The 26,167-nt window shown below is 44.8% G+C and overlaps 1 protein-coding gene and 1 pseudogene across 4 annotated transcripts in view; both read left to right on the forward strand.

The window, feature by feature from the left end:
• Window positions 1-26,167, forward strand: part of SH3KBP1 (SH3 domain containing kinase binding protein 1) — a 343,295-nt gene that overhangs the window by 49,165 nt on the left and 267,963 nt on the right. The window lies entirely within an intron of this gene.
• LOC149744397 (emerin pseudogene) lies at window positions 23-17,611 on the forward strand (annotated as a pseudogene).

Here is a 26,167-nt window from a genome sequence, read left to right on the forward strand (position 1 = left end):
GTGGGGGGGGGGGCAGGAAATCACCTGCAGGCTGATCCCAGAGGGAAATACCAAGTGGGTCTAAAAAGTCCCTGGACTGTATCCTTCCTGCCCAGCGCTGGGCCAGATGGGCCTGTTCTTGGTGGGGAGAGCTGTGTGCAGGAATCCCCGGGGCCCCTGCTGTAGTTCCGGTGGCACCAGACCATGCCTGAGACCTGGGGCCATAGGGGGCAGGTGGTGTAGGGGACGCTGGGCCCAGAGAAGCAGGTGCCCCCTTAAAGAGCCTTGTGGGCTACGTGGGAGGGTTTTATGGAAGGGGATTGTTGAGGAAGAACAGTGATATGCTCCAGGCTTCACCCCCTGGGCCCTCTACCGGTACCCCGCCCCCAGTCTAGAACAAATAGAAAGCCAGTTTCATCTTTCTTCAGGATCTTGCCTCAGAGGATCCTGCTAACTTTTTCCTTGTCCTTTCTCCTTGGTGTGCAGAAAGCTGGGGAGAGTTTTGTGGGTTACATGCTGATAAACCTTGCTTTCTGTGAACAGTCGTGGGAGGATAGACATTTTTTCTTGGACTACAGTTGAACCTGGCAGCCCTCTCTCTCCCATTTTAAGAGGAGGAAAGTCTCACATCTGGGTCCCCTTGGGTTGAGTCTACTGATGTGTAAATGAGGGTGAATTCTTTTGCCCTTCCAAACAAAATCCCCAATTTGGGGACAAGGACCATCCTTGAAGTTGAGCCAAATTCTGGGTTGGAAGGGGGACTTTTCTGGATAAAAGAGGCAAAGCTTTCAGTGAAGATGAAGGAGGAAGGAGTGAGGGGGAGGACCGTGGGAAGGAGAAGGGACTCCAACTCCAGTTTAGAAGGTGGGCCCCGCTTTGGAAGCCTTTAATGTGTCCTGTTGGCTTATTCCAAACCACAAATCCACAGCCTCTGAAACCTCGAGGTTGGCCTTTGCTCAGGGCCAGGGCACCATAAGCGTTTGTGGAGGCCAGGGCAGGGAGGGCAGTGCGGGAAGAGCCCCGGGAGCGCCGGGGAACAGGAGCTCGTCACTGTGACCAGGGCGGGGTGATGTGCTTCACTGCCAGGACCTCTATCCAGCCCGCTCCATTCGCTCGGCCTTGGGCTGGGCCAGTGTGGGCCACGGCAGCGGATCCTGCCCCATGGTGGCCCACGCGCTTTGTCTCAAGGGGAGGCTGGTGGGAGATGGCAGGAGGGAGGGAGGCCAGCAAGGTCAGGGGTTATCCCACCGGCTCCCCGCTCTAGGCTTGCCTGGGTCTGGCTGTGTCCCTCTGCCAGATGGTGGCTGCTCCCATCAAGTCCCTTTCTTCTATATGTTCCTTTCCCCTCATCCCGGCAGGCCTGGGGCTCCCTTGTCTCTAGCCCTCAGCTGCCTCCCCGGAGCGTCTCTCTTCCTCACCTACTTTGTAAAAGTCTCTTTATTATTCCCACCTCAGATTACCTAACTCGAGTGTGCCATCTGGGTTTCTCCCCCCTCCCGAGCCTGACTACCTCATCAGGCTAGTCTGAGGATTAGAGGAGACAGTGCGTGGAAATCACTTAGCATGTGGCCGGCCACCTTCCGAGTGTGCCGCTGTCCCTGTGGTGAAGGAAGGGACCCTCTCCCCTGGCCTGGAAGCCCCTGCCCTTGCCTAACACTTGTCTCACCTGGGCTAGAGCACCTCCAGGGCGGGGAAGTCTCATGCTTGGGAGGTGCTTGTTCCACCTGGGCCAGAAAGGATGTGGCAGGACCGGCTGGGGCTGTACCACTTGTGGCTGTTAGACTTGGCAGAAAAAGAAACTTCTCTTCTTTCGGATGGCTGAGTCTATCTTCAAGTCTTCACCCACTGGGAATGATTTAGGCTTATTATTGAAAATCCAGTAGGTGGAGGCCATAGAGTTTAACAATAAAGAACACTGCCATAGAGAGTTCTAGAAGCTGAAAATACATCTTAGGTAATAATAATCATATTGGCATAAGTTCACCGTTTTGGAAGTGGGTTTACACATGCCTTATTTGGCTTAAGAATCATTTGTCCCCAGACTGAATTGGGTAATCTTGTGGCATCCCGTTGTTTATTTGTGTACCTTTATGCCAGTGTTACCACTGTCAGAGAGCTTACCTTAAGCATTTTCTTGATTCATTTATCGGATCCTTAATCAGTGTCCCAAATGAACCTGATCCCCTAAAGTTTGGGGATTCAGTATCCACCCGCAACTCTGTATTGTCTCAATTTCTCAAAGGAAAAATACCAGGCAGTCCGGCCACCCCATCGTTAAGAAGATGCCTGGGCTTTGCCAGCTCTGGGGCTGAAATTTGTTGGCACCCGTAAATGTACCTAACCAGGCCCCGTGGCTTTTTGGGTTTGTTCCTCTTTTTCTTTTATTTAGTTAGTTATTATTTAATTTATTTACTGTACATGTAGAAGAAGAATCTTTTAAAATCCCTCTTCCCTTTCTTCTCTATACCTCTCTCTCATCCACTTCTTTTAGAATACATTTTTCTTTATCCCTCCTCCTTTAAAAAATTTATTCATTTTCAGGTGCGATTTACATAGAGTAAAATGTTGAAGTCATAATTGTATGGCTTGATAATTTTTTTAATGTAAGTGCGTGCCTCTGTAAGCATCATCCAGATCAATTTTATTTCTATCCCTCTAGAAAGTTCCATCATGCCTTTTCCCAGTCATTCCCCCTCTCATAGGTAATCTGTCATCATAGGTTAGTTTTGCCTCTACTGGAGTTTCATGTAAATGGAATCATACAATATGTGCTCTTTTATATATGGCTACTTTTGCACAACAGAATGTTGTTGTGTATAGCAGTAGTTTGTTCTTGCTGTATAGTATCCCATTTTATGAGTAAACTGTAATTTGTTTATCCACTCTCCTGTGGAAGGACATTTGGGTTGTTTCCAGTTTGGGTATTTTATGGAGACAGGCACTCATTTCTCTTGTGTATATACGTGTAGGAGTGGAATTGCTGCCCTCCCTCACTTTCAACATATATGTTTTTCTCTGTTTAAATATGTGGCCTCTGTGGAGGAGGGGTGTCCCACCTGTGCTGGGGCCTCATTTGTGCCTGAATGTGCTGGTCTTTGCATGGTTGACCTTTGAGTATGACTGCTGAGGGGTCCTTAAGCACAGAACTCAATGTCCCAGGGATCATTTGATTGTTGGGCCCATGAACTACCAAAGGCTCATTCTTAGATTGTTAAAAACATGCCAGTAGAGAGCATGTGTCAAAGTTTTATTGAACTCATCTAATGAGAGAACTAGCATAATAACAAAACGGATTCAGTGAGGATGTGAGGAACTGATTAAAACGTCCATGGAAAGAGGAATGTTCAAAGAAGATCAAAATGAAAACAACATTGTAAATTCAACTATACTTCAATAAAATTTTTAAAAAAAGGACAAAGAAGATCAAAATGGGTTCATGTCTTAGAGGACAGTAAAGTCTTAACCTCTGGGGTTATCATCTCTACCAGAAAAGAAAAAGAGGCTGTGGCGTACCTTATTGTTTTTCTACATGTTATCCTCGGACGTTTATAGAGTTGTAAAATGTCCTAATAAAGTGTTGGTTAAGTCAGGTTATGTTTTCAGAGGGAATCAGATGACCCTTCGTGGTGCGGGGGGCACACTTATTAGAAAATGGATCAGCATGACGTTAAAAGTTCACACGATGATCATTTTTGGCTTCATTTCCAAGTTTTGGGTATTTTTTTTCTGCATAGACCACAATAGACCATAATATGGGATATAATAGTAGGAGTCACTAGGATGAAATCCTCAAAGTCATTCATTTAAAAAAAAATGGCTGCCCTCCTGAGACCTGAAACTACCACCTAGAACAGAAGGACAGCCACCAATGAGAGGCAGATGTGGGCTCTTTCACAGGGGTTCATTTTCCCCATGTTGGATTCACTGACCAGTGTCCCCCTTTCAGAACCTTACCTCAGAGGCAGACAACAGTGGCCATGAGTCCAGCAAAGGATTTATTAGCAGCCTTTTCCTGAGTTCTCCTGACATGTATCCACAGACAGATAAAGGAATTTCAAAAGGCAGAGGCCTTGAACCCATGGCTTGGGCCGCCATGCACGGGTCTGCCTGCTTTGGGGGGCGACCTTTGGTGAGGGGCAGCGGGACCCAGACTCTTGAGTAGAAAGCAGGAAACTGCAGCAGGGGTTAAAAGAATGTGCTTGTTGATCTTTAAGTCGCTCTGTGCGCATAGCACTAGCACGCGCCGCAGCCACAGGCCCCTTTGCCGAAGGCCGAGGTGTGTTTACTTGTAGTTGCAGGGCTTCTGCTGAGTGTAACAGTTTTCCGCTCGGTTTCCTATTGCCTCAGCTTTCATCTGCTAGGTGTTTTAGATCTCTCTCTGGCGTATCCAGAGCCTTTTTTGTATTTGTGTAAAGTGGCTGGTGAAAATGGTCATATTTTTCATCGATGAGGTGGAAGGCGAGGCTTTTGCCTATTTGCACCAGTCTGAGACAAAGCTCACGCTTACTTTGCTTGTCTTGATTTCAGAAAGAATCACAAATTTACTTCAGCAAGTGGCATAACAGAGAGATTTCTAAGTTGCTATTCTATACTCAGAGACCCTGAAGTAGATCTCTTGGATCCAATTTCACTTTGCTTTTTCACCCCAAGGGCCACTGATTTTGTGAAGCGTATGGGATATTGTCTTCAAGGTACTTGTGTCTCTTGGAAAGGCGGCACGAGTTTTCCAGGCGTGTTTCATAGCGTGCGCGGCCTCGTCCTGCGCACGACTCTCGTGGTGATGTGCTCGGGGGTGGGGGTCTGCCGAACTCCTCAGGGAGCATTTACCGGGCTGCGACGTGCTGGCACCAGAGGCTGTGAGCACAAATGAGACGCCTGAAAAGGAACAAGGTATCATTACGAATGTAACTTCTTCCACAGGAGGACAGTGTTAGCTCCTGTGACCTGGCCTTTGGTCACACTTTACTCTGGGGTGCACATGTTAGACATTGTTCTGCAAATATGGTCCTGATTAAAATGCCACTTGTGAGGGTTTTGACTGGATTCATCAGGGAGCTCTGTTGGAACACGCTAAGTGAACCTGCAGTTATCTTTTGGCCCTGATTGTTGTGTTACTTTATGGAATAATAATGACAACATTCTGGCTGCCTGGCTTTGTATGCATTATGTATAACCTGCTCGTGTCTGTCTGTGTACAAGGACTAAAATTTGTTGAACACTTAACGCCAGGCAGGAATGAGCCTAAGTCCTTCACGTGCTTTATCTCATTAAATCCTTTACACCCCTCTATGGCATAGGTACCATTTTTTTTTATCACGCCCATTTTTTAGAAGAGATAACTGAGGCATCTTAAGGTTAAAAGACTTACAAGCTATGAGGAGCAGAGAACTTTGGAACTTGAGCAGACTGGCGCCAGACCCTGAGCTCAAGCAGGCAGCATTATCTGGGTGTCCAAATTGTCCTGATGGGGTTAAGCCCCTCACCATTATTACCCGCTGCATCCTGCCTTCCCCGAGTGTCCTGTCAATATTTTGCACATTTGTACCACTTGGAGAGAAGCCTCTCAGTTACTCTGCTAGTCTTTTTTTTTTTTTTTTTTTAACTTTTACTTTTGGCTGCGTTGGGTCTTCATTACTGCACATGGGCTTTCTCTAGTTGTGGCGAGCGGGGGCTACTCTTCATTGCAGTGCGCAGGCTTCTCATTGCGGTGGCTTCTCTTGTGGAGCGTGGGCTCAGCAGTTGTGGCACGCCGTCTCTAGAGTGCAGACTCAGTACTTGTGGCACACGGGCTTAGTTGCTCCGTAGCATGTAGGATCTTCCCGGACCAGGGCTCAAACCCATGTCCCCTGCATTGGCAGGCGGATTCTTAACTACTGCGCCACCAGGGAAGCCCCTGCTAGTCTTGAGTTAATAAAAAATTACGAAGTTACTTTACAAGTGGCATCAAGTAGAGATTTCCAGGTTGCTATTCTATATTCAGAATCATGGTTGTGAACTTGTTTTCTGCATTTTAAAGGATTCTCTTCAGAAATCAGGTATTTCAACTCAAAAGAGCAATCTTTGCCTGGATTTATGGGCTGGTGCTGTTTTTCCTATAAATTCTGAAAGCAAGTCAGTTCCGGAAAATATTTCATTTTATTCATTTGTAAGGAGGCTTGTTATTTTGCGGTGTTTAGGATATGCTTTTCAGAAGGATCTTGGTTGTCTTTTCTAAGAGTGGTAAATAATCCAGTTGTGTGACTATCTAGTCGTTCCCCATCCATGGGGCCCTTGCAAACAACCAATTCCAACTCGAATTATTCTTTAAACTTTCAATATATAGTTTTCTTTTAGGGAACAAAATCTTAAAACTAACAACTGGAGCCTGTTAGATGCTGTTATAAAAAGTGGTACTCGGGCTTCCCTGGTGGCGCAGTGGTTGAGAGTCCACCTGCTGATGCAGTGGACACGGGTTCGTGCCCCGGTCCGGGAAGATCCCGCATGCCGCGGAGTGGCTAGGCCCGTGAGCCATGGCCGCTGAGCCTGCGCGTCCGGAGCCTGTGCTCCGCAATGGGAGAGGCCACGGCAGTGAGAGGCCTGCGTACCGAAAAAAAAAAAAAGGTACTCCAGGAAGGGTCCGGAGTAATTAAAGACAAGTGTGTTGCCAATAAAAGCCACACCAGTTGGCTGATTCCTCAGGCTTTGTCACTTGCAATGCAGGAAGTGTGTGTGTGTGTGTGTGTGTGTGTGTGTGTGTGTGTGTGTGTGTGGAGGGGTGTCTTGTGACTCAGGGAGAGTGGTCCCCTGAGCGAGTTGATCTTGCTGATTATGCATAATGGAGTTTTATTTTCTTAATGACCGGATTATCGAATCTGAGCTTAGAAAGGGACTTTGGAATCATGTGTTTCAACCCCCAGCTTTCTAACAGGTCAAAATCTAAACCATGTAAGATGTTTCTGTGATCATTACTGGACACTCAAACTTGTATAGTGTGGCTGTCCCACAGGGGACCCTAAACCAGTGAGTCTCCAGTCTGGCCCTGCTCCAGGCACACTGCATCGTCAGAAGTTTGGAGTAGGGGCAGGAGTTGGTGTAGGGGCCTTGGAATATTTTTAAAAATTCATGTGACTTGCTGCTTGATGAAGCTTGGGCACTCCTTTTGTACAATGGGACTGATGGACAGTGTCATCCTCTTTAATATCTTTTCTCAAGCACATGGCTTGGTAGCCTGTGACCTGTAGTTCTCCATTTGGAAATATTATGTTATTTCTAAAGTATGTTTATGAATATATAAGGAAACATCATCATGCTAGAAATTGTAAAAACAAATGTGTACCACAAATACAAACACTACGTACCAGTATGTAAACAATGCTCTATGTAAGTCCATTAGAATTGATACATGCTGATTGCAGATACTCTGGATTAACTAAACACTGGACTAAACGCTGCCTTCTACCCAGTGGTAGTGAGGTGGGCAGAATTTCTAGCAATGGTCCCCAAGATTCCACTCCTTGAATCCCCAGAACCTGTGAATGTGATGAGCTATCATTCCAGTAATTGTGTTATGTTACATGGTGCAGTTGACTTTACAAAAGAGAGATATCCAGGTGGGCTTAATCATAGCACGTGAGCCATTAAAAGAAGAGAAATTTCTCTGCCTAGTGGCAGAAGAGGAAGTCAGAGAGATTGAAAGTGTGAGGAGGACTTGTGGCTTTGAAGATGGAGTGGTCATGTGAGAAGGCATACAGGCAACTTTATTGGAGCAGAGAGCAAACCTTGGCTAGCAGCCAGCAAGGAAATGGAGACCTCAGACCTCCTGCTTCAAAAATTGGATTCTGCCAACAACCTGAGTGAGCTTGGAAGTGGATTGTCCTCCCAAGCCTCTAGATAAGAGTCCAGCCTGGTTGTGTGTGGCTTAAAATACAGATAGCAAACTGTATCTGGGGCAGTTTGCTCCTTCCCTACTGGCATATTGTCAGTGGAGACCAAATGGGAAGTCTGGACTCTCACCCTCTGCCCTGGGCTCAGCAGTAGTAAGTGGCCCCCCTCACCCTCTCCACTAGATAGCGGGGAAGATGTTGCGGAGGAGGGAGCTGGAGAAAGGGATTCATTAAACCCATGTAGGAAATCTTGAGCAAAATCCTGAGCAACACATACATGAATCTGACCAGAATTAATGTGCGAAAAAGTTTGAGAAAATAAACTACAGTGTGAAATGCCACCCAGGTTTTCAGAGTGACCTCTAGGTAACACAAATGAAGAAGACCAGAATAGCCTTGCAAGGGCTCTAGAAACTAAACTGTCATGGCATCACAGCCCACAAAAGTAGCCCAGGATCTATATGCTTAATCTAAATAGGGTCAGTGCCTGCTAAATTTAAATAGGATCCAGAGTCTTATAACATAATAGCTCAAATGCCCAGGATACAGTAAAAAAAAAAAATCACCTGTCATACCAAGAACCAGGAAAATTGGAACTTAAATGAGAAGGCAATCAACAGATACCGACACTGGGAAGACTCAGATGTTGGAACTGTCTGACAAAAGCAGCCATCAGAAAAATGCTTTAATGAGCAATTACAAACACTATTGAAACAAACAAATAATTAGAAAATCTCAGCAAAAATTAGAGGTATTAAAAAAATGGAAATTATGGAACTGAAAAATAAATCACCATATTAAGTTCACTGGATGAGCTTAATAATAGAGACGACAGAGGAAAGAATCAATGAAGTTGAAGACAGATCAATAAAATTTACCCTGTCTATCTGTTGTCCAGACAACAGATGGAAACTAGTCTAAAAAAAAACAATGAACAGAGCCTCAGAGACCTTTGGTACAATAACATTAGGTCTAACATTTGTGTCACTGGAGTCCCAGAAGGAGAAGAGAAGACTATAGAAATAAAAAGTATTCGAAGAAATTATGGGTGAAAACTCTCCAAATTGGGCAAAAGGGATAAACTATCAGAATCAAGAAGCTGAGCAAAACCCAAACAGGATAAACCCAAAGAAATCTATGCCAAGACACATAATAATCAAACTCTCAAAACTTCTTTGTCTTTAGACAAAGAAAAAACAGAGAGTGAGAAACAACGTTTTACCCATAGCAGCAGAATGATTTGAATGACAGTGGATTTCTAATATGAAATCATGGAGTCTAGAAGGAAGTGCACAGCATTTTCAAGTGCTGAACAAAAAGAATGTTCCACTCTGAGTTCTACATCTGGTGAAAATATCCTTCAGGAATAAAGAGAAAATAAAAACATTCTCAGACGAAGGAAAACAAAGAAAATTTGTCAACAGCAGACCCACCCTTAAATAATGGCTAAAGAAAGTTCTCTAAACAGAAAAGTAAATGATAACAGGAGGAGGCCTGGAACTCCAGAAAGAAAACAAAACAAAACAAAACAAAAACAGTGGACGGGTAAAAATAGAAGTACATTTAATAGGCCGTTTTTATCCTCATTAGCTTTTAAAATTATGTTTAATGGTTGAAGCATAAGTTATAATATCTGGTGTGATGTCAATATATGTAGAGATACTATATGAGAAAATTATGTTTAAAAAGTGGGGAGAGGGGACTTCCCTGGTGGTACAGGGGTTAAGACTCTGCGCTCCCAATGCAGAGGGCCCGGGTTCGATCCCTGGTCAGGGAACTAGATGGCGCAACTGGGAGCCTGCCACAGCTAAGGCCTGGCGCAGCCAAATAAATAATTAAGACCCGGCGCAGCCAAATAAATAAATATTTTTTTAAAAGAATATTAAAAAGTGGGGAGAGAGGGACTTCCCTGGTCACACAGTGGTTAAGAATCCACCTGCCAATGCAGGGGACACGGGTTCAAGCCCTGGTCTGGGAAGATCCCACATGCTGCGGAGCAACTAAGCCCGTGTACCACAACTACTGAGCCTGCCTGCTGCAACTACTGAAGCCCACGTGCCTAGAGCCTGTGCTCCGCAACAAGAGAAGCCACCGCGGTGAGAAGCCCATGCACCGCAACAAAGAGTAGCCCCCCCTTGCCACAGCTAGAGAAAGCCTGCATGCAGCAGCGAAGACCCAAATGGAAGTAAGGTTTCTACACTTCACTTGAAATGGGAAAGCATTGATACCAGTAGTCTCTGGTAAGTTCCATATGTATATTGTAATAACTGGAAAAAAAACCCCAAACCACTAAAAAACTAAAAACCAATAAAAAACTATACAATGAGATATACTCAAAACGTCTATAGATAAATGTACAAATAACTCACAGGAAGGCAAGAAAAAGGGGAAAGAGGAATGATAAACAGGAAATAAAGAGAAAACAAATAATACAATGGCACACCTAAGCCCTAACATCAATAATTACTTTAAGTGTAAATGGTCTAAATATACCAATTGATAGAGATAACAGAATGGATAAAAAATGTGACTTAACCATGTGCTGTTTACAAGAAACTCACTTTAAATATATTGCTATAGGTGCATTAAAAGTAAAAGGGTGGAAAAAGGTATACCACGTAAAAATTAATTTTATAAAAAGCAGGAATGGCTATATATAATATCAGATAAAGTAGACTAGAGAGCAAAGAAAATTACCTGAGACAAAGAGGGACATCACACAATGATGAAAATGTCATTACACTGAGAAAACACAACAATCCTAAATATGTATGAACCAAACAACAGAGCTGCAAAGTACATGAAGCAAAAACGGATAGACCTGAAAGACAGACACATCCACAATAATAATAGTTGGGAACTTCAGCATCTCTCTCTCAGCATTTGAAAGAACTACTAAATAAGGTATCAGCAAGAATATAGAAGAACTGAACAGCATTATCAACCAAGCAGTTCTAATTAATATTTATAGAGCACTCCACTCAAAAAAGAGCCTAAAACACATCTTTTTCAAGTACTCATGAAACATTTACCAAGTTAGACCATACCCTGGGTCATAAAACTGACCTCAATTTATTTAAAGGAGTGGAAATAATACAGAGTATGTTCTCTGACCATAATGTAATCAAACTAGAAGCCGACAACAGAAAGATAACAGGAAGATCTCCAAACACTTGGAAATCAAATAACACACTTCTGAATAATTCATAAGTCAAAGGGGAAGTCTCAAAGCAAATTTTTAAAAATACATCAAGGTGAATGAAAATGAAAACACAGCATATTAAAGTTTATGGGACACAGCTAAAGTAGTGCTGAGAGGAAATTTTATAGCACTAAATATTTAAGTCAGCATGGAGGAAAGATCTGAAATCAATAATCTAAGTTCCTACCTCAAGAAGCTAGAAAGAGAAAAGATCCCCTGCCCCCACCAAAGCAAGCAGAAGAAAGGAAATAATGAAGATAAGAGCAGGAATCATTGAAGCTGAACACAGAAAATCAACAGAGAAAATCAGTGAAAAAGCTGGTTCTTTAAAAAGATCAGTAAAATGGTTAAATCTTCAAGATGACTGAAAAAGATAAAAAAGAAGATATAAATTGCAATATTAAGAATAAAACAGGGGCTATCACTACAGATCCTGCAGCTATTAAAAAGACAGTAAGAGAAAACCACAAAGAATTCTATACACATACATTTGACAATTTAGATGAAATGGACCAATTTCTTGAATATCACAAACTACCAAAACTCATCCAAGATGAAATAGGTAATCTCAGTAGTCCTATAACTGTTAAAGAAATTGAATTCATAATTTAAAAGCTTCCAAAAAAGAAATCTCCAAGACTAGAAGGTTTCTTTGGAGATTTCCACTAAACGTTTAAAGAACAGGCACCAATTCTACATAATCTCTTCCAGAAAATACAAGAGGAGAGAATGCCTTCTTGTTCATTTTATGAGGCCATTACAACTTGATACCAAAACCGGACAGACAGTACGAAAACCCAACAAACCAATATCCCTCAAGAGCATAGACACAAAAATCTTCAGCAAAGTACTAAGAAGACAAATCCAGCAACATATAAAAAGAATTATGTACTATGACCAAGTGAGGTTTATTCTAGGTATGGAAGGCTGCTTCATTGTTTGAAAATCAATGAATGTAATCCACCATATCACCAGACTACAGGAGGAAAAAATAATCACATAATCCTATCAATTGATGCAAAAAAATCATTTGACAAAATTCAACACCGATTCATGATAAAAACTCTCAGCAAAGTAGGAATATAGGGGAATTTCCCCAGCTCGATAAAGAGCATCTACAGTTAACATCATGCTAAAAGTGGTGAAAGACTGAATGCTTCCCCCGCCCCAGGAACAGGAACAAGGCAAGGATGTCTGTTCTCACTAGTCTTATTCAGCACAGTACTGGAGGTCCTAGTCAGCACAATGCTGAGAAAAGAAATATAAGGCATACGAATTGGAAAGGAAGGATAAAACTGTCCCTGTTTGCAGATGACATGATTCTCTGTGTAGGAAATCCCAAAAATCTACAAAATAACTCCTGGAACTAATAAGTAAATTCAGCAAGATCACAGGATACAAGGTCCACACGCAAAAATTATTTCTCTGTCCTAGAAATGAACACATGGAAACACAAATTAAAAGCACAATACCATTTATAATCAATCCTAAAACAATTGAAATACTTAGGTATAAATCTAACAAAACATGGACATGATGTGCGTGCTGAAGCTACAGAATGTTGATGAAGGTATTCACAGGCGATCGAGATAAATGGATAGGCAGATACCATGTTCGTGAATTGGAAAAGTCAACAAGGTAAAGATGTTCGTTTTCCCCAAATCTATAGGTTTACTGTAGTTCCTGTCAAAGTCCCAGTAAAGTGTTTTTTTGTAGACTAACTTATTTTTCAATTTATATGGATAATCAAAGGAATTAGAATAGGTAAAACAAGTTTGAAAAAGAAGAACAAAGTAGAAGGCGTCTATTCGATTTTATAACTTACTTTAATAGCTAAAGTAATTAAGACAGTGTGGTATTGGTGGAGGGATAGACACCGAGGTCAATGGAACAGAAGAGAGAACCCAGAAATAGACCCACACAAATAGGTCCAGCTGATCTTTGACAAAGGTACAAGAGCAATCCAATAAAACAAAGAGTCTTTTCATCTAATGGTACCGGGTCAGTTGAACAGCCAGAGGCAAAAATGAACCTCTACCTAAACCTTATACCTTATAAAAATTATCTCAAAATGGCTCATAGATTTAATTGTAAAACATAAAACTATAAAAGTTTGAGAATTAAACACAAGAGAAAATCTTTAGGACCTAGGCCTAGGTGAAGAGTTCTTAGACTCCATCACACCAAAAGAACATGAAAGAAAAAAAAAATCAGTCAGATTTCTTCTGTCAGAAGAAATTAAAAACTTCTGTGAAAAACCCTGTGAAGAGGATGAGAAGACAGGTTACAGACTCAGAGAAAATATTTGCTAACCACATGTCTGACAAAGGACTTGTATTCAGAATGAATCAAGGACTCTCAAAATGCAATAGTAAGCAGTCAAAAAATCCGATTAAAAATGGTTAAAAGATGTGAACAGCCATTTCACTGAAGAGGATATACAGATGGCAAATAAGCACGTGGAAAGATGTTCAACATCATTAGCCATTAGAGAAATGAAAATTAAAATCACAATGAGATAGTACTATGTATTCTAATATCTATTAGAATGAGCACTAGAATGGCTGAAACAAAAAAATAGTAGTAATGCCAAATGCTGGCAAGGGTATAGAGAAACTGGTTCTCTCAGACGCTGCTGGTGGGAATGTAAAAGGGTTCACCCAGTCTGGAAGATAGTCTAGCAGCTTCTTATAAAACTAACTTTGCACTTGCCACGTGACCCAGCAGTTGTATTCTTGGACATGCATCCCAGAGAAATAAAAATTCATGTCTGCACAAAAACCCGTACCGGAATGTTCGTGGCAGCTTTATTTATAATAGCCCCGAATTGGAAGCAACTTGAATGTCCTTCAGTGGGTGACACTCCATTGTTATACAGCAGAAACTAACACAACATTGTAAAGCAATTATACTCCAATAAAGATGTTAAAAACAAAAAACACACTCCAGTCCATCCATTCAATGGAATACTACTCAGCAATAAAAAGGAATGAATACAGGCAGCAACTTGGATGAATCACAAGGGCATTGTGCTTTGGGAATAAAGCCAATCTCAAATGTTATATACTATATGATTCCATTTATATTACATTTTCCAAAGGACAAAATTACAGAGTTGGAGAACAGATTACTGGTTGCTGTGGGACAGTGACAGGGCGGGGAGAGGACTGGTGGAACTATAAAAGGGTAGCACAAGGGAGTTACTTTGTGGGGATGGAACAGTTCTGTATCTTGATTGTGATGGTGGTTACGCAAATCTATACGCTGGTCAAATTGCATAGAGTTACACACACACACACAAATCAGGGCATGCAGAAACTGATGAGAGCTGAGTAAGAGGCATAGTGTAGTTATCAGTATTATACCCATGTCAGTTTCTTCCTTTTGCTATTGTACTCTAGTCATATAAGATACCATCACTGGAGGAAGCTGGGTGAAGGGTTCATGGGACTCTGTGCACTATTTTTGTAAGTTCCTGTGAGTAAATAATTATTTCAAAATAAAAAGTTAAAAAAATAATGCCACTGGGTTTCACCTTTGGTTGTACCTAAGCATCCACTGAGGAGCTTTATAAAATCCCGACATCCGGGCTGTACCCCAGACCCACCTGTATCTCTGCTCGTGAGTCCCAGCATTGGTATGTTTTAGGATTCCTAACTCTTGTTCTTGTTTTCCATTAAATTAAAAACAAACAAACAGGGACTTCCCTGGTGGTCCAGTGGTTAAGACTTCGCCTTCCTATGCAGGGGGTGAGGGTTCCATCCCTGGTTGGGGAGCTAAGATCCCATATGCCTCGTGGCCAAAAAACCAAAAGACATAAAATGGAAGCAATATTGTAACAAATTCAATAAAGACTTTAAAAATGGTCCACATTAAAAAAAACCTTTAAATAAAAGCAAACAACCAACCACTTTCCCATCCTCTTTTCCTTACGCCATAGTTCCCCAGCCTGTCCTGGGTGTTCCAGTCATCTCTCCCGTGGTCAGATTCTGTCATCTGCATTGTGTTGTGTTGGGCATGGCTGGGATTTAGGGGAGCCCCGCCCACTGTGCAGGTACAGGGAGGTGTCACCATTTGACCTGTCTGTGGTTGGCCTGGAGAGCGGCAGAGCCAATGAGAGAAGCAGAACGGGAGGAGAGAAGAGTGGAGGAGGAAAGAAGTGGGTGCAGGCGAGAGGAGGTGGAGGGCCTCGGAGACAGTGTTGATGAAAGGGCCTGGGTGTAGGACACCGCCTGGCACGTCTCCTGGGGCAGACTCCTCCTGGGACTGCTCTGACGGCCGTCCTGCTTTTGCCTCACGTTGAGGCTCCAGTGATGATCCTGAAATACAAATCTGATCACATTCCTTTCCCCAGGCGCTGCACATACTTTAAAGATCCTTCCTTGGCCTTTCCCTTGGTTTAAGCTGGAGACTAAACTCTTGAACGTGGTCAGCCCATGGGCTGCCGACCCCCACCTTTCTTTCTGGCCTTGTCTCCCACCTCCCCTCCCTGCACCCCATTAATGCCTTCTCTGCCTGGGAAACCATCCTCAACCTCCTGACTCTTACAAACACCCGTTTTCTGTGAGTCTTTGTGGTGCGATATTTCTCTCCTCAGTAGCACTTGTCACTCTTGGGATTTAAAATCTGTTTTTGTGGCTATTTGACGATGTCCCTCTTCCCTATGGCCTCTGTGCAGCATTGTGTCCTCGGTGCCTGGCGCACAGCAGTGCTTTTCCATATTTGTTGAATGGGTGACTATCTTTGTTGCTTGTTTCCCCACACTTGTGGTTATTGGCACCGTTGGAAACTTAGCCCTTACTCTTTGCACGGTAGTGGCAGTGGCCACTTAAATAACCCGTGGTCTTAAGTTGTGACTTCCAGAAGCGATATGGCCCGAGGATTGCCAAAGGAACTGATCCTCCTGGCCCCTGGAAAATGCAGCTGGGTCAAGTTCAGTGGTGGAGCTAGCAGTCGATTTGAAGATGGCAGGCTGAGCAGCGGTCTCAGGCTTCCATGTGGAATTGATGCTTATGTTCTTTGTTTTTTTACCAGCTTAGAGTTCATTGCCTGCTGACAAGATACCACATAGCCTTAAATTTGGGGGCTATAAGGATGTACGCAGTAATATAGAAAATACGTATGCTGTGAGTGAAAATGCAGGGTACATAATTGTATATGTAGCATGTTACACAAACTACCAAACAGTGTGTATAGGGGGAAAAAATGCTAAAATGTTAATAGTAGGGGTTTTGGTTTCTTTATTTCTCAGATTTTTTTAAAGTTTATTTAAAATGGAAAAGTATGTATTTTGATCTGATTTGTTTACTTCTCCTCAGGGATTGAGGTGCATTCATCCTTCAGCTTCTTGTGATTGGGGTAGCTCCCAGGTGTATGTTACTTTTTCTAAATTGTTGTTTTTTAAATCCTCCTAGTCTTCCAAGAGAATATCAGGTTAATGAAAGCAGCAAATGAGCTGGGTTAATGGACCCCTCGCTATGTAACTTGGTTTGAATTTTTATCAGGTCTGTAGGTATCTGAGTGTGCAGTGATAAAGCATCTTTATTGACAGCGCACGCGGCCCACAGGGGCCGCGGTTGGACGCGATTGTGACGCAGGCGTGACGCGGGTGTAGCCGCTGCCAAGGCGCTCGCGCTGCTCCCGTCGCGCTCTGAGGCAGTCGTAGCTCCGCCCGTAACACCAGGCCCGGGCCACCCCCAGGCCTCTGCCGCCCGCTGCTCGCCATGGACGACTACGCGGCCCTGTCGGACACCGAGCTGGCTGCCTTGCTGCGCCAGTATAACATCCTGCACGGGCCCGTCGTGGGTTCCGCTCGCAAGCTCTACTTAAGGAAAATCTTCGTGTATGAGACCCAGAGGCGGAGCCTCTCGCCCCCGAGCTCGTACACATCCTCTTTGTCCCGTGGGTCCTCGGACTTAGATTCAGCGTCCGTGGACTCGGATGTGTACGATCTGACCAAGAAAGAGGACGCCTTACTTTACCAGAGCAAGAGCTATAATCATGACTACTGTGAGGAGAATTACTTGACCACCAGGACTTACGGGGAGCCTGAGTTTGCGGGCACATCCGAGAGCTTCCGCCAGCCCTCGGCTTCACTCCGTGCTGCTGACACCTTTCACCACCAGCTTCACGATGACAATCTTTTCTCTTCTGAAGAGGAGGGCAACGATAGGGAACGCCCCGTGTATGGCCGGGACAGTGCCTACCAGAGCATCGCACACTACCGCCCTGTTTCCAACGTCTCCAGAAGCTCCCTGGGCCTGTCCTGTTACCCTACCTACTCCTCCACCTCTGCCGTGTCCTCGCCTTCATCTCCTCCTTCGTGGCTCGACCGCCGTGCCATCCGGCCAGAAGAGCTGGCCCCTGAGGCTGCTCTGGACGAGGATCACCAGGACCCACTCTGGGACCAGATGCTTCAGTTTCTGATATTTGCTGCCATCCTATATGTCCTTTACCGCTGCTTGCTGGCCTAGGATAGCGACCCCTTCCGGGCGGAGCCCTAATGCTCTGGCTTTGTGGCTTGGGGCCAGCTGCTTTTGGAAGTCTAGCTGACTGCCTTAGCAGTGTTTTCTGGGGGAGGGGGGTTGGGGCTTTTCTGCGTGTTATAGCTTGGGGGTACTGGGACGGGGGCAGTGTAGCAAACACTGCCTTGTCCTGTCAGGGAGGCAGCAGGCCTGGGCCTCTGCAGCATGGTGGGCCTGGACAGGTGTTCCTCTGGAGCCTCCTGGCCCTACTTGCCTCTGACCCTTAGGGCCTAGGAGGGCAAGAGCCTTCTCCTGGAGAGGAGAACATGGGTGTCATCATTGCATGCCTCCTATTCATTCACCTCATTGGAGGGGATTAACCAAAGGCCACCCTGACTTTGTTTATACAGACAATAAAAAGACCGTTTACTTAAAAAAAAAAAAGAAAGCATCTTTATTTTATCACAGATGGTGACTCAGAGCGCTGGTTTTGGGGTCAGAGCTGAGCTCTCCCACCTTGGGCAAGTTACTTAAGCTTTCTGAGTTTCTTTCATTCATTTATCAAATGTTTATTGTGTGTTTGCTGTGTTATAGGCACCAGGGAAGACACTGAACAAATCAGACAAAAATCCTTGCTCTTTTGTGACTTACATATAATGAATAAGTTATATAGTATTTGGAGGGAAAAAAAGCAGGGGAGGGGGAATATGAATGTTGGGAATGGGATTGCAGTTTGTGATAGGGAGGCCAGCAAAGGCCTCACTGAAAAGGTAACCTTTAAGTCAGGAGTTGAGGAAGTGAGGAGGGGAGCCCTGTGGGGATCTGTGGGAGAGCCTTTCAGGCAGAGGCAATAAATAGCACATGCAAAGGCCCTGAGGAGGGAAAGGCCCTGGTGCATTGGAGAAACAACAGAGACCACTGTGCTGGAGAGGAGACAACCAGGGGAGAGCAGCAGGGGATGGGCTTAGAGGCCACGGGGCCACTGTAAGCCCTGGGACTCTGAGTGAGATGGGAAGTTTTCACGGCAGCAGTGGAGTGATTTGGCCGGGGATGCTCTCACTGGTTCCTTCTGGCTGCAGTGTTGAGAACAGACTGCAAGGGGCAAGGGTGGAATCAGGGAGGGCAGTTTGGAGGCCAATGCAGGAATCCAGGGGAGACCAGAGGAGAAGTGGTCAGATTCTGGATATTTCTGAAGTTAGAGCCCCCAGGATTTGCTGAGAAGGCTGGATGTGTATTGTGAGAGAGGGAGAGAGGAGAGAAGGGTGACCCTAAGGTTTTTGTACTGAGCCCTGGCAAGCAGTTTGAGGAGGTGAGTCTGGATTTCAAGGGGCAGGGCCAGGCTAGAGATAGGAATTTGGGGGTCCTTCAAAGCCCAGACTGGACAAGATCACCAGGGGCGAGAGTGTGGTCAGAGGCGAGAGGAGTCTTGGGTCCTCCAGTGTTGAAAGTGAAACCAGCATTGAGACTGACAGGGAGTGGTCAGAAGGGGAGGAGAAGAGCCAGGCAAGTGAATGTTCTGGAAGGTAGGAGGAGAAGGTGCTTCAGGTCAGGGGGAGAGAGTGGTCACTTGCGCCCGGGCCCTCTCCGCAGGTGGCTCCCAGCGTGGGGCATGAACGGCGGGGGGGGGGGTTCTGGGTGGGGGGATGTGGCTGGGCCCAGATCGCTGCCCATGGCGAGCAGTGGAGCAGCCTCGGATGGTTCCTCTGCCTCTGACACAGCTGCTTCTTCTTTTTTTAAATAATTTTTCTTTTGGCCGCGCTGCGCGGCATGCAGGATCTTAGTTTCCCAACCAGGGATCGAACCCACGCCCCCTGCAGTGGAAGCAAGGAGTCTTAACCACTAGACGGCCAGGGCAGTTCCTGAAGCATCTTCGTCATCTGTGAAAGGAGACAGTACTCAGATCCTGGTAGAGTTTTTGTAAGGGCTGCAGTTATTTTCTCACGTGCCAGGTACTGGGGAGCTCTGGGAACACAAGGATGAATAAATAATAATGTATGTTAAGTCCAGCTACACATTATGAATATTGTTATTAATAATGATGAGCACCTGGCATAAGGGGAGCTCAGGGTAGGGGCTTTCCCCCCCACCCTTCCAGAATGAGTCCAGGTTTGGGCATATAAATGAAAATTGCTACTATGCTTAACCGCAAAATATAACACTCTCCTATTATGTTCATGCATTTAAGTACAGAATGTCTCTAAGGTTTTAAAAAATGTGATCGGTAGTACTGGAGCTCTTAAACCATATTGTAAGAGTTAGAATTGAAAAAAAAATTAGGTTCACATGCCCGCCAAATGTACGAATTCTTCAGGCTGATAAATTTCGAGGTGAAAAAAAAGTTGGCGTCTCCAAAAACAGGGAGCAGAACATTCCAAGTTTATAGCACAAAGTAAATTTGATGCATTGTATAAAATCTTTATTTAAGGAGCCCTTAAGGAATGTATACCATCTTCCAAAGTTTATTGAATAACATGAAATGGAATCATTGGTAGTCGTTTAAAATAAAAATGGTAATTTTTAGAATAAAAGTTTTCATATGTGAACAAGTTGCATGATGACTAAACTTCTCCGTTTTAGATTTTCAACTCATCCATTCGACTTTTATTTGATGATGACCTTTTTAAAAAAATTATTTATTTATTTTGGCTGCATTGGGTCTTTTTTGCTGTGCGCGGGCTTTCTCTAGTTTCAGCGAGCGGGGGCTACTCTTTGTTGTGGTGCGTGGGGCTCTCATTGCGGTGGCTTCTCTTGTTGCGGAGCACGGGCTCTAGGCGCACAGGCTTCAGTAGTTCTGGCACGCAGGCTCAGTAGTTGTGGCCCGCAGGCTCTAGAGCACAGGCTCAGTAGTTGTAGCACACAGACTTGGTTGCTCCGCAGCACGTGGGATCTTCCTGGACCAGGGCTCGAACCTGTGTCCCCCACATTGGCAGGCGGATTCTTAACCACTGCGCCACCAGGGAAGTCCCGATGATGACCTTTTAAAAATCATATTTTCATTTAAGGTTTCTTTATATATGTAAAAACGTCTGTAGCATGGGTAATATTGAAAAGCTGATCTTCCCCCTTCCCCACAATACATTGTGTGCTGGAAGAGAGCCTGTTGTTTTGCCCTTGTCTTTCTACTAAGTCATTTCATTCAGCCTCTTCTGCTGTGACCTGTGAGCCTGGTGAGGTCAGCCACATTCAGCACGTCCTTACTGCGGTCTGTGCCCAGGACTCAGCGGGCTTTGACCTGGAGCAGTTTGTGCCCAGTGATCTAGAAGCCGGAGTCTGCATTTATTAGCCCCAAGACCTTGGGGAACCTATTTAATCCCTTTGCCCAGGTATCCATTTATTTCCTCCTGTGAAAAATGGGAAGGCCACAACGGTATACCTCTTTGTTAGTGTCCTTGGAAGGATGCATGAGATCACATGTGTAGGGCAACTCACAGGAGTGTTTGATACTTATTAATCAGTTAACAAATATTAGCTATTAATAGAAGGATTCAACCACTCTGAGAGACTGGAAAAATACAGAGATGGTGTTTGTCAGTTGGATGCTGTGGGCAGCGGTGCTGAGCTGGAGGTAGGGGTGCAGGTTTTCTTTGTGGTGGGGGAAGTAGCAGCCCTGGAAGATGGAAGGGTGGGGGAGCTGTGCAGGGAGGGCCACAGTCTGCGATGCCCTTCGTCCCAGTCAGCCTGGCAGGGAGCTTCTGAGCCAAGGCTGCCCAACGGAGGACCAGAAATGGGCAGAAACAGGCAGAAGTGGCCAGGCGCTGACACTCCCTGCCTGCCCCCCAGGGCAGTGATTGGCAGGGGCTGCCGAGGGGAGCGCGACCTCAGCTTGAAAGCAACCTAGGATCTGGGGCAGATGCTGAAGACAGGAGGTCTGTCCTGAAGGGGCATGTGGGCAGCACACCTCAAGGGCTGCCCAGGAGATGTTTCATTTCACTTTAGTTTCTTAACTCCCAAGGGGATTTGAAATAACGTGTTTCCCTCTGCCCCCAGGCTCAGGGGTAAATTTCATCATCTTTCTGCCGCTGAGGAACATGAGACAAGAAGTTCTCGAGGGAGCTTCAGGGAGAGTAAAGGTGAAAATGTGAATGTCTCTTTAATATGTGGTCGCCGCATACGTTAACATGAAAGTCACACACAGATGTATTTAGCTCCTTGTGGAATGAGGTGCATGACGTTGGCCCCTTTTTGCCCTTCGCTGCCTGTTTTGCTCATCATGAAGGAAGGAGTGTTTCATTTGTTGTCATCCTCCCTCTGGGACCACCACGTTTGTCTCAAGAAAACCGACAAAGAGATGATATCCTGTGTCTGGGTGTCCGGGTGGAAAATGAAGCGGGCTGGCCTGCGTTTGTGAGCCAGGAGGTTGTCCGAGCCAAACCACATCCTGTCCTGGCTTTCTTGAGGCAGGTGGTCCCAGATGGAGGTCTAGAGCGAGGAGCCGTGGACCTCGCTCCCCCGAGAGACCTGGGACGCCGCTCCGTTCCCAGGTGGTGTGGGGACACTGTGACCGCTGTCTCCTCTTACACCCAGCCTTTCTTCGAAGGAGGCAGGGCAGCTCATTGGTGGCCGTGCTGAAGCTCTCAGGGCTGTAATTTTCCTGGCTGTAAAACAAGGCCATGGTCAAGATCTGAGATAACTAGTTTCAGTACAGTGGGGGGCCAGGTTACAATGAAAAAGGACCGGTTTTTGCACATCATGGAAGAAAAAAATAAATTCAAATTGTATTTAAAAGCTTTACCATAGATGTGCATTTTAGTCATGACTATAATAACTATAATTGGCATTGATGTGTTAAAACGTGAATATGTTCTTAGCAAGGCCGTGCGTGTTTGGACAGCATCTCATTGTCTGCAACGTGATGCCAGCTGCTGAAGGCTTAGGTTACTCAAGATTTGTTTTCTGACCACATACGATTCATAGTAAAGAAACGGCATCCAAATCAATAGGTTGGCAGATTATGGGCAAAAGATTCACGATGAGTGTTTAACACCATAATCATTATCAAGTTATAACTGCTAGACCTGTAGTCACACTGTACTATTGAGGCCTTCATGGGCACAAATAGAAAAGGAATCAGGTTTATTGCTGTCGTTCTGTAACTGCCCACAGCTTGGCTTGTATTCAGTCTTTAACTATTCCTCTCAGTGGCAAAATCGTGAGTGTGTGCACAACTTTTTTCTCTCCAAATCTTGAAACTGGAATAATTGCCAACCTGACTACAAAAAAAGTACATCTGCCATATGAAAGTAGCTTCGGCTATTCTGTGTTAAATGAATAATTATGACATTAGGCTCTGGTGGCACATAATATGAATTTTGAAACACATTTGAAACTGGAGCATGTCAGGTTTGTGTGGTTTCAACTGTTGAGAAATTGCTTCTTTGTGCTTATTGATATTTTTTTTCAGGGAACACTCTGTTATTTGGTCCAAAATGTCACATGACAGATGATCTCTTTGGTACATATAATCCGTGCAATTATAGTGTGAGCTTCTCCTGTCAGTGGTGGTTAAAAATCCATATACCTTTCTCTTACCTCTGAGATATATATATATATATATATATATATATATATATATATGTGTGTGTGTGTGTATATATATATACGTATATATATATATATATATATATATATTTTTTTTTTTTTTTTTTTTTTTTTTGCTGTACGTGGGCCTCTCACTGTTGTGGCCTCTCCCGTTGCGGAGCACAGGCTCTGGACGCGCAGGCTCAGCAGCCGTGGCTCATGGGCCCAGCCGCTCCGAGGCATGTGGGATCTTCCCTGACTGGCGCACGAACCCGTGTCCCCTGCATCGGCAGGCGGACTCTCAACCTCTGCACCACCAGGGAAGCCCCGACCTCTGATATTTTTAATTCAATTTAACTCATCCCTTTATTAAAGCTTGAATTTGAATGGGTTCCATTAACAGGTATTTTTTTTTTAATTTTATCTTTATTTTTGGCCGCGTTGGGTCTTTGTTGCTGCGTGTGGGCTTTTCTCTAGTTGCAGCAAGCGGGGGCTTCTCTTGTTGTGGAGCACGGGCTCTAGGCACGCAGGCTTCAGTAGTTGTGGCCCTCAGGCTCAGTAGTTGTGGCTCGCGGGCTCTAGAGCACAAGCTCAGTAGTTGTGGCGCACGAGCTTAGTTGCTCTGGGGCCTGTGGGATCTTCCCAGTGCAGGGCTCAAACCCGTGTCCCCTGCGTTGGCAGGCAGATTCTTAACCACTGTGCCACCAGGGAAGCCCCATTAACAGGTATTTTAAGGTGACCATCAGTCTGGGGTGCTGCCAACTGTCAGCCTAACGTCATCCCCAGCCCTCGAGCTGGAGGTGCAATTTAATTTCGAGCCTGTTGCAATGCAGGGATGTAGCTGATGTGTAAACAGCTCTGGTAACGACATAGCACAGTTGACAAGCGATGGTTCTCAGGCAGGGGAAAGTGTGTTATTTAGCTGTCTAACTGGTCACCCTGATTCCAGTTATACCTGGGGTACATCTAACAGAGCCACACATGGTAATTAAAGCTATAGATTCATCATTGGTGGAGTCATGCCATTTAAGGCTCATTACAGCCAAACTTAGTCCTGTCTTCATTCATTACAATAAAAGCCAAACGCATCCACCTTACTTAAAATGGCATTTCCTTTTTTCCTTTTAATTGGCATGTACAAGTGAATACTAAAGCATAAAATTAATTAAAAGTCAACCTCTTTGCTAATGCAACGTACCGTAGGGCCCTTCTTGGCCTGTGCCAGGCATTTGCCATTCCCAGACTGCGTGGTCACGCAGGCTCCTCTCAGCCCTGTAACCCACCATGGGGTCTGTTGTGATGGCAGAGATTGGTAGGTTATTCATGTCTACCTGCTTTTTCCCCAGAGTGGCTAGAATGGTCGTAAGTATAGAGAAGAAGTGTGTTAAATATTCATCTAGTTTAATTGAATTTAATGTACAATCCTTAAGATTAATCTGAAGTTTTGGAGTCATTAATGGTTCATTCTTTTTCATAGCGTATGATTTACTTGCTATTATCTAAGGTAGTGAATTATTTAAGTAAAAGGGAAAGTTCTTTGCATGAGATGGATCTTACCAAGCCATTGCTGCTTTCATTCATATGCGATTAACGGTTATATTAAATTAGGAATGCAGGTAAGGGGAGGTGTGGCAGTCCGAGATTTGCGATGTTAGCTTCCCACGTGTTGCCTGATATACTGCAGCGTGGGATCCAGCACTTGCGGAATGACCTATGCTCCACAGGCACATGCATTAGTAACTTCAAATTCCCATGAATATGAATAATAATGGTTGGCTATCAGTTTAAAGGACAGTGAACCAATTAACATATAATATTGTCATATACTTTGATTTATAAACATCCACAAATTGTTCTCTTTCAGGACGTTAATTTTTCTATTTTATTTTCTTCTTTTAGTTCTGTAACACTAAATTTTAATGGTATTGGGGTGATTTATATATTTTCATGACAGTTTCTGAAGTGTTGCCAAAAATGATGGTTGTTTTTTAAAATTCAGATGATTTCTATATATTGTTGAACAAGAACCAAATGTTGTATACATATCTCAGTCTATTTATACAATAGTGCTGTTTTGCACCGTGGCCACCCATACCTTGATCTTGAAATGTCCCTGAACTATTAAAATAATAGAAGGGCACGAGAATATAAACAACATCTACCTACCCACCACCTAGTTTTATCAAATGTTACCATTTTGTCATACTTACTTTTGATTCTTTAAAAACCAGTAAAGAGACTTCTGGTTTCAGCTCAGAGATGTAGAGAGCTGCAAAAACGTCCCTCCCATGCTTATAAGAAAGAATCTGGACAGACTAGAAATTAATAGAGAACTGAGTTCGCAGAGCAGACGGCCATTTCAAAATCTGGAGAGAGAGGGGGGCACTTTCTGAGACACAAGACTTTTGTTTACTAGAGACAGAAGCCACCAGACACCATAGCAGTAGGTAGAAAGATGAAGCTGAAGTTTTGACAGATTGCCGGAGGCTGAGTGTGGGCTAACCTGAGTGCGAAGCTCCTGGAGGCAGCACTGGGGTAGAAGGGGGTCCCACCCTTTTGCAGGCTTTCCCTCCAGGAGCCCCACCTGGCTCTCACAGGGGAGGCTGAGGAAAATCCAGAGAAAACTCACGGTGTGGGCTGGGGGTACTGGCTCAGGAGCCACTGAGAAATCCACTCAGACCCTTGTCCCTTAAGGAACAAAAGGCTTATTCTGCAGGGGGAAGGACATGGTCTGAGGGCACTGGTGAAATGCCATTGCAGCTGGGGGAAGGAATTCCACTCAGCCCCAGCCCCCCACCTCACCTAAAAAAAGTCTTAATCTGCATGGAGAAGGGCATCAAGGCTGTGGACTAAGAACACTGGAGGGCACCCCCTGCAGCTGGGGAAAAGGGGTGGCGGAGCTCTGTCCCTGGAAGAGGGGCAGAAGCTGTTGTGAAGGGGGACCCTCACCTCCCAGACACAGGCCCGGCCCCACGTGCACTCCAAAGACTGAGGCTTAGGATATTCGAGAACCCATTCTCCCCGCAGCGTGCTAACAAGCCTTCAGGAGTAACAGCAATGGATCATAGCAGGGAGAGCTGCTAGAGACAGGCTCTCTCTGGGGAGCAGTACAAAGGGAAACCCCAAAGCCAAGAGGGGGACCA

Source organism: Delphinapterus leucas, chromosome X (genome assembly GCF_059928025.1).
Source record: "Delphinapterus leucas isolate spDelLeu-1000000601 "Yukka" chromosome X, BTC_Dleu_Yukka2, whole genome shotgun sequence".
Lineage (NCBI taxonomy): Eukaryota > Metazoa > Chordata > Mammalia > Artiodactyla > Monodontidae > Delphinapterus > Delphinapterus leucas.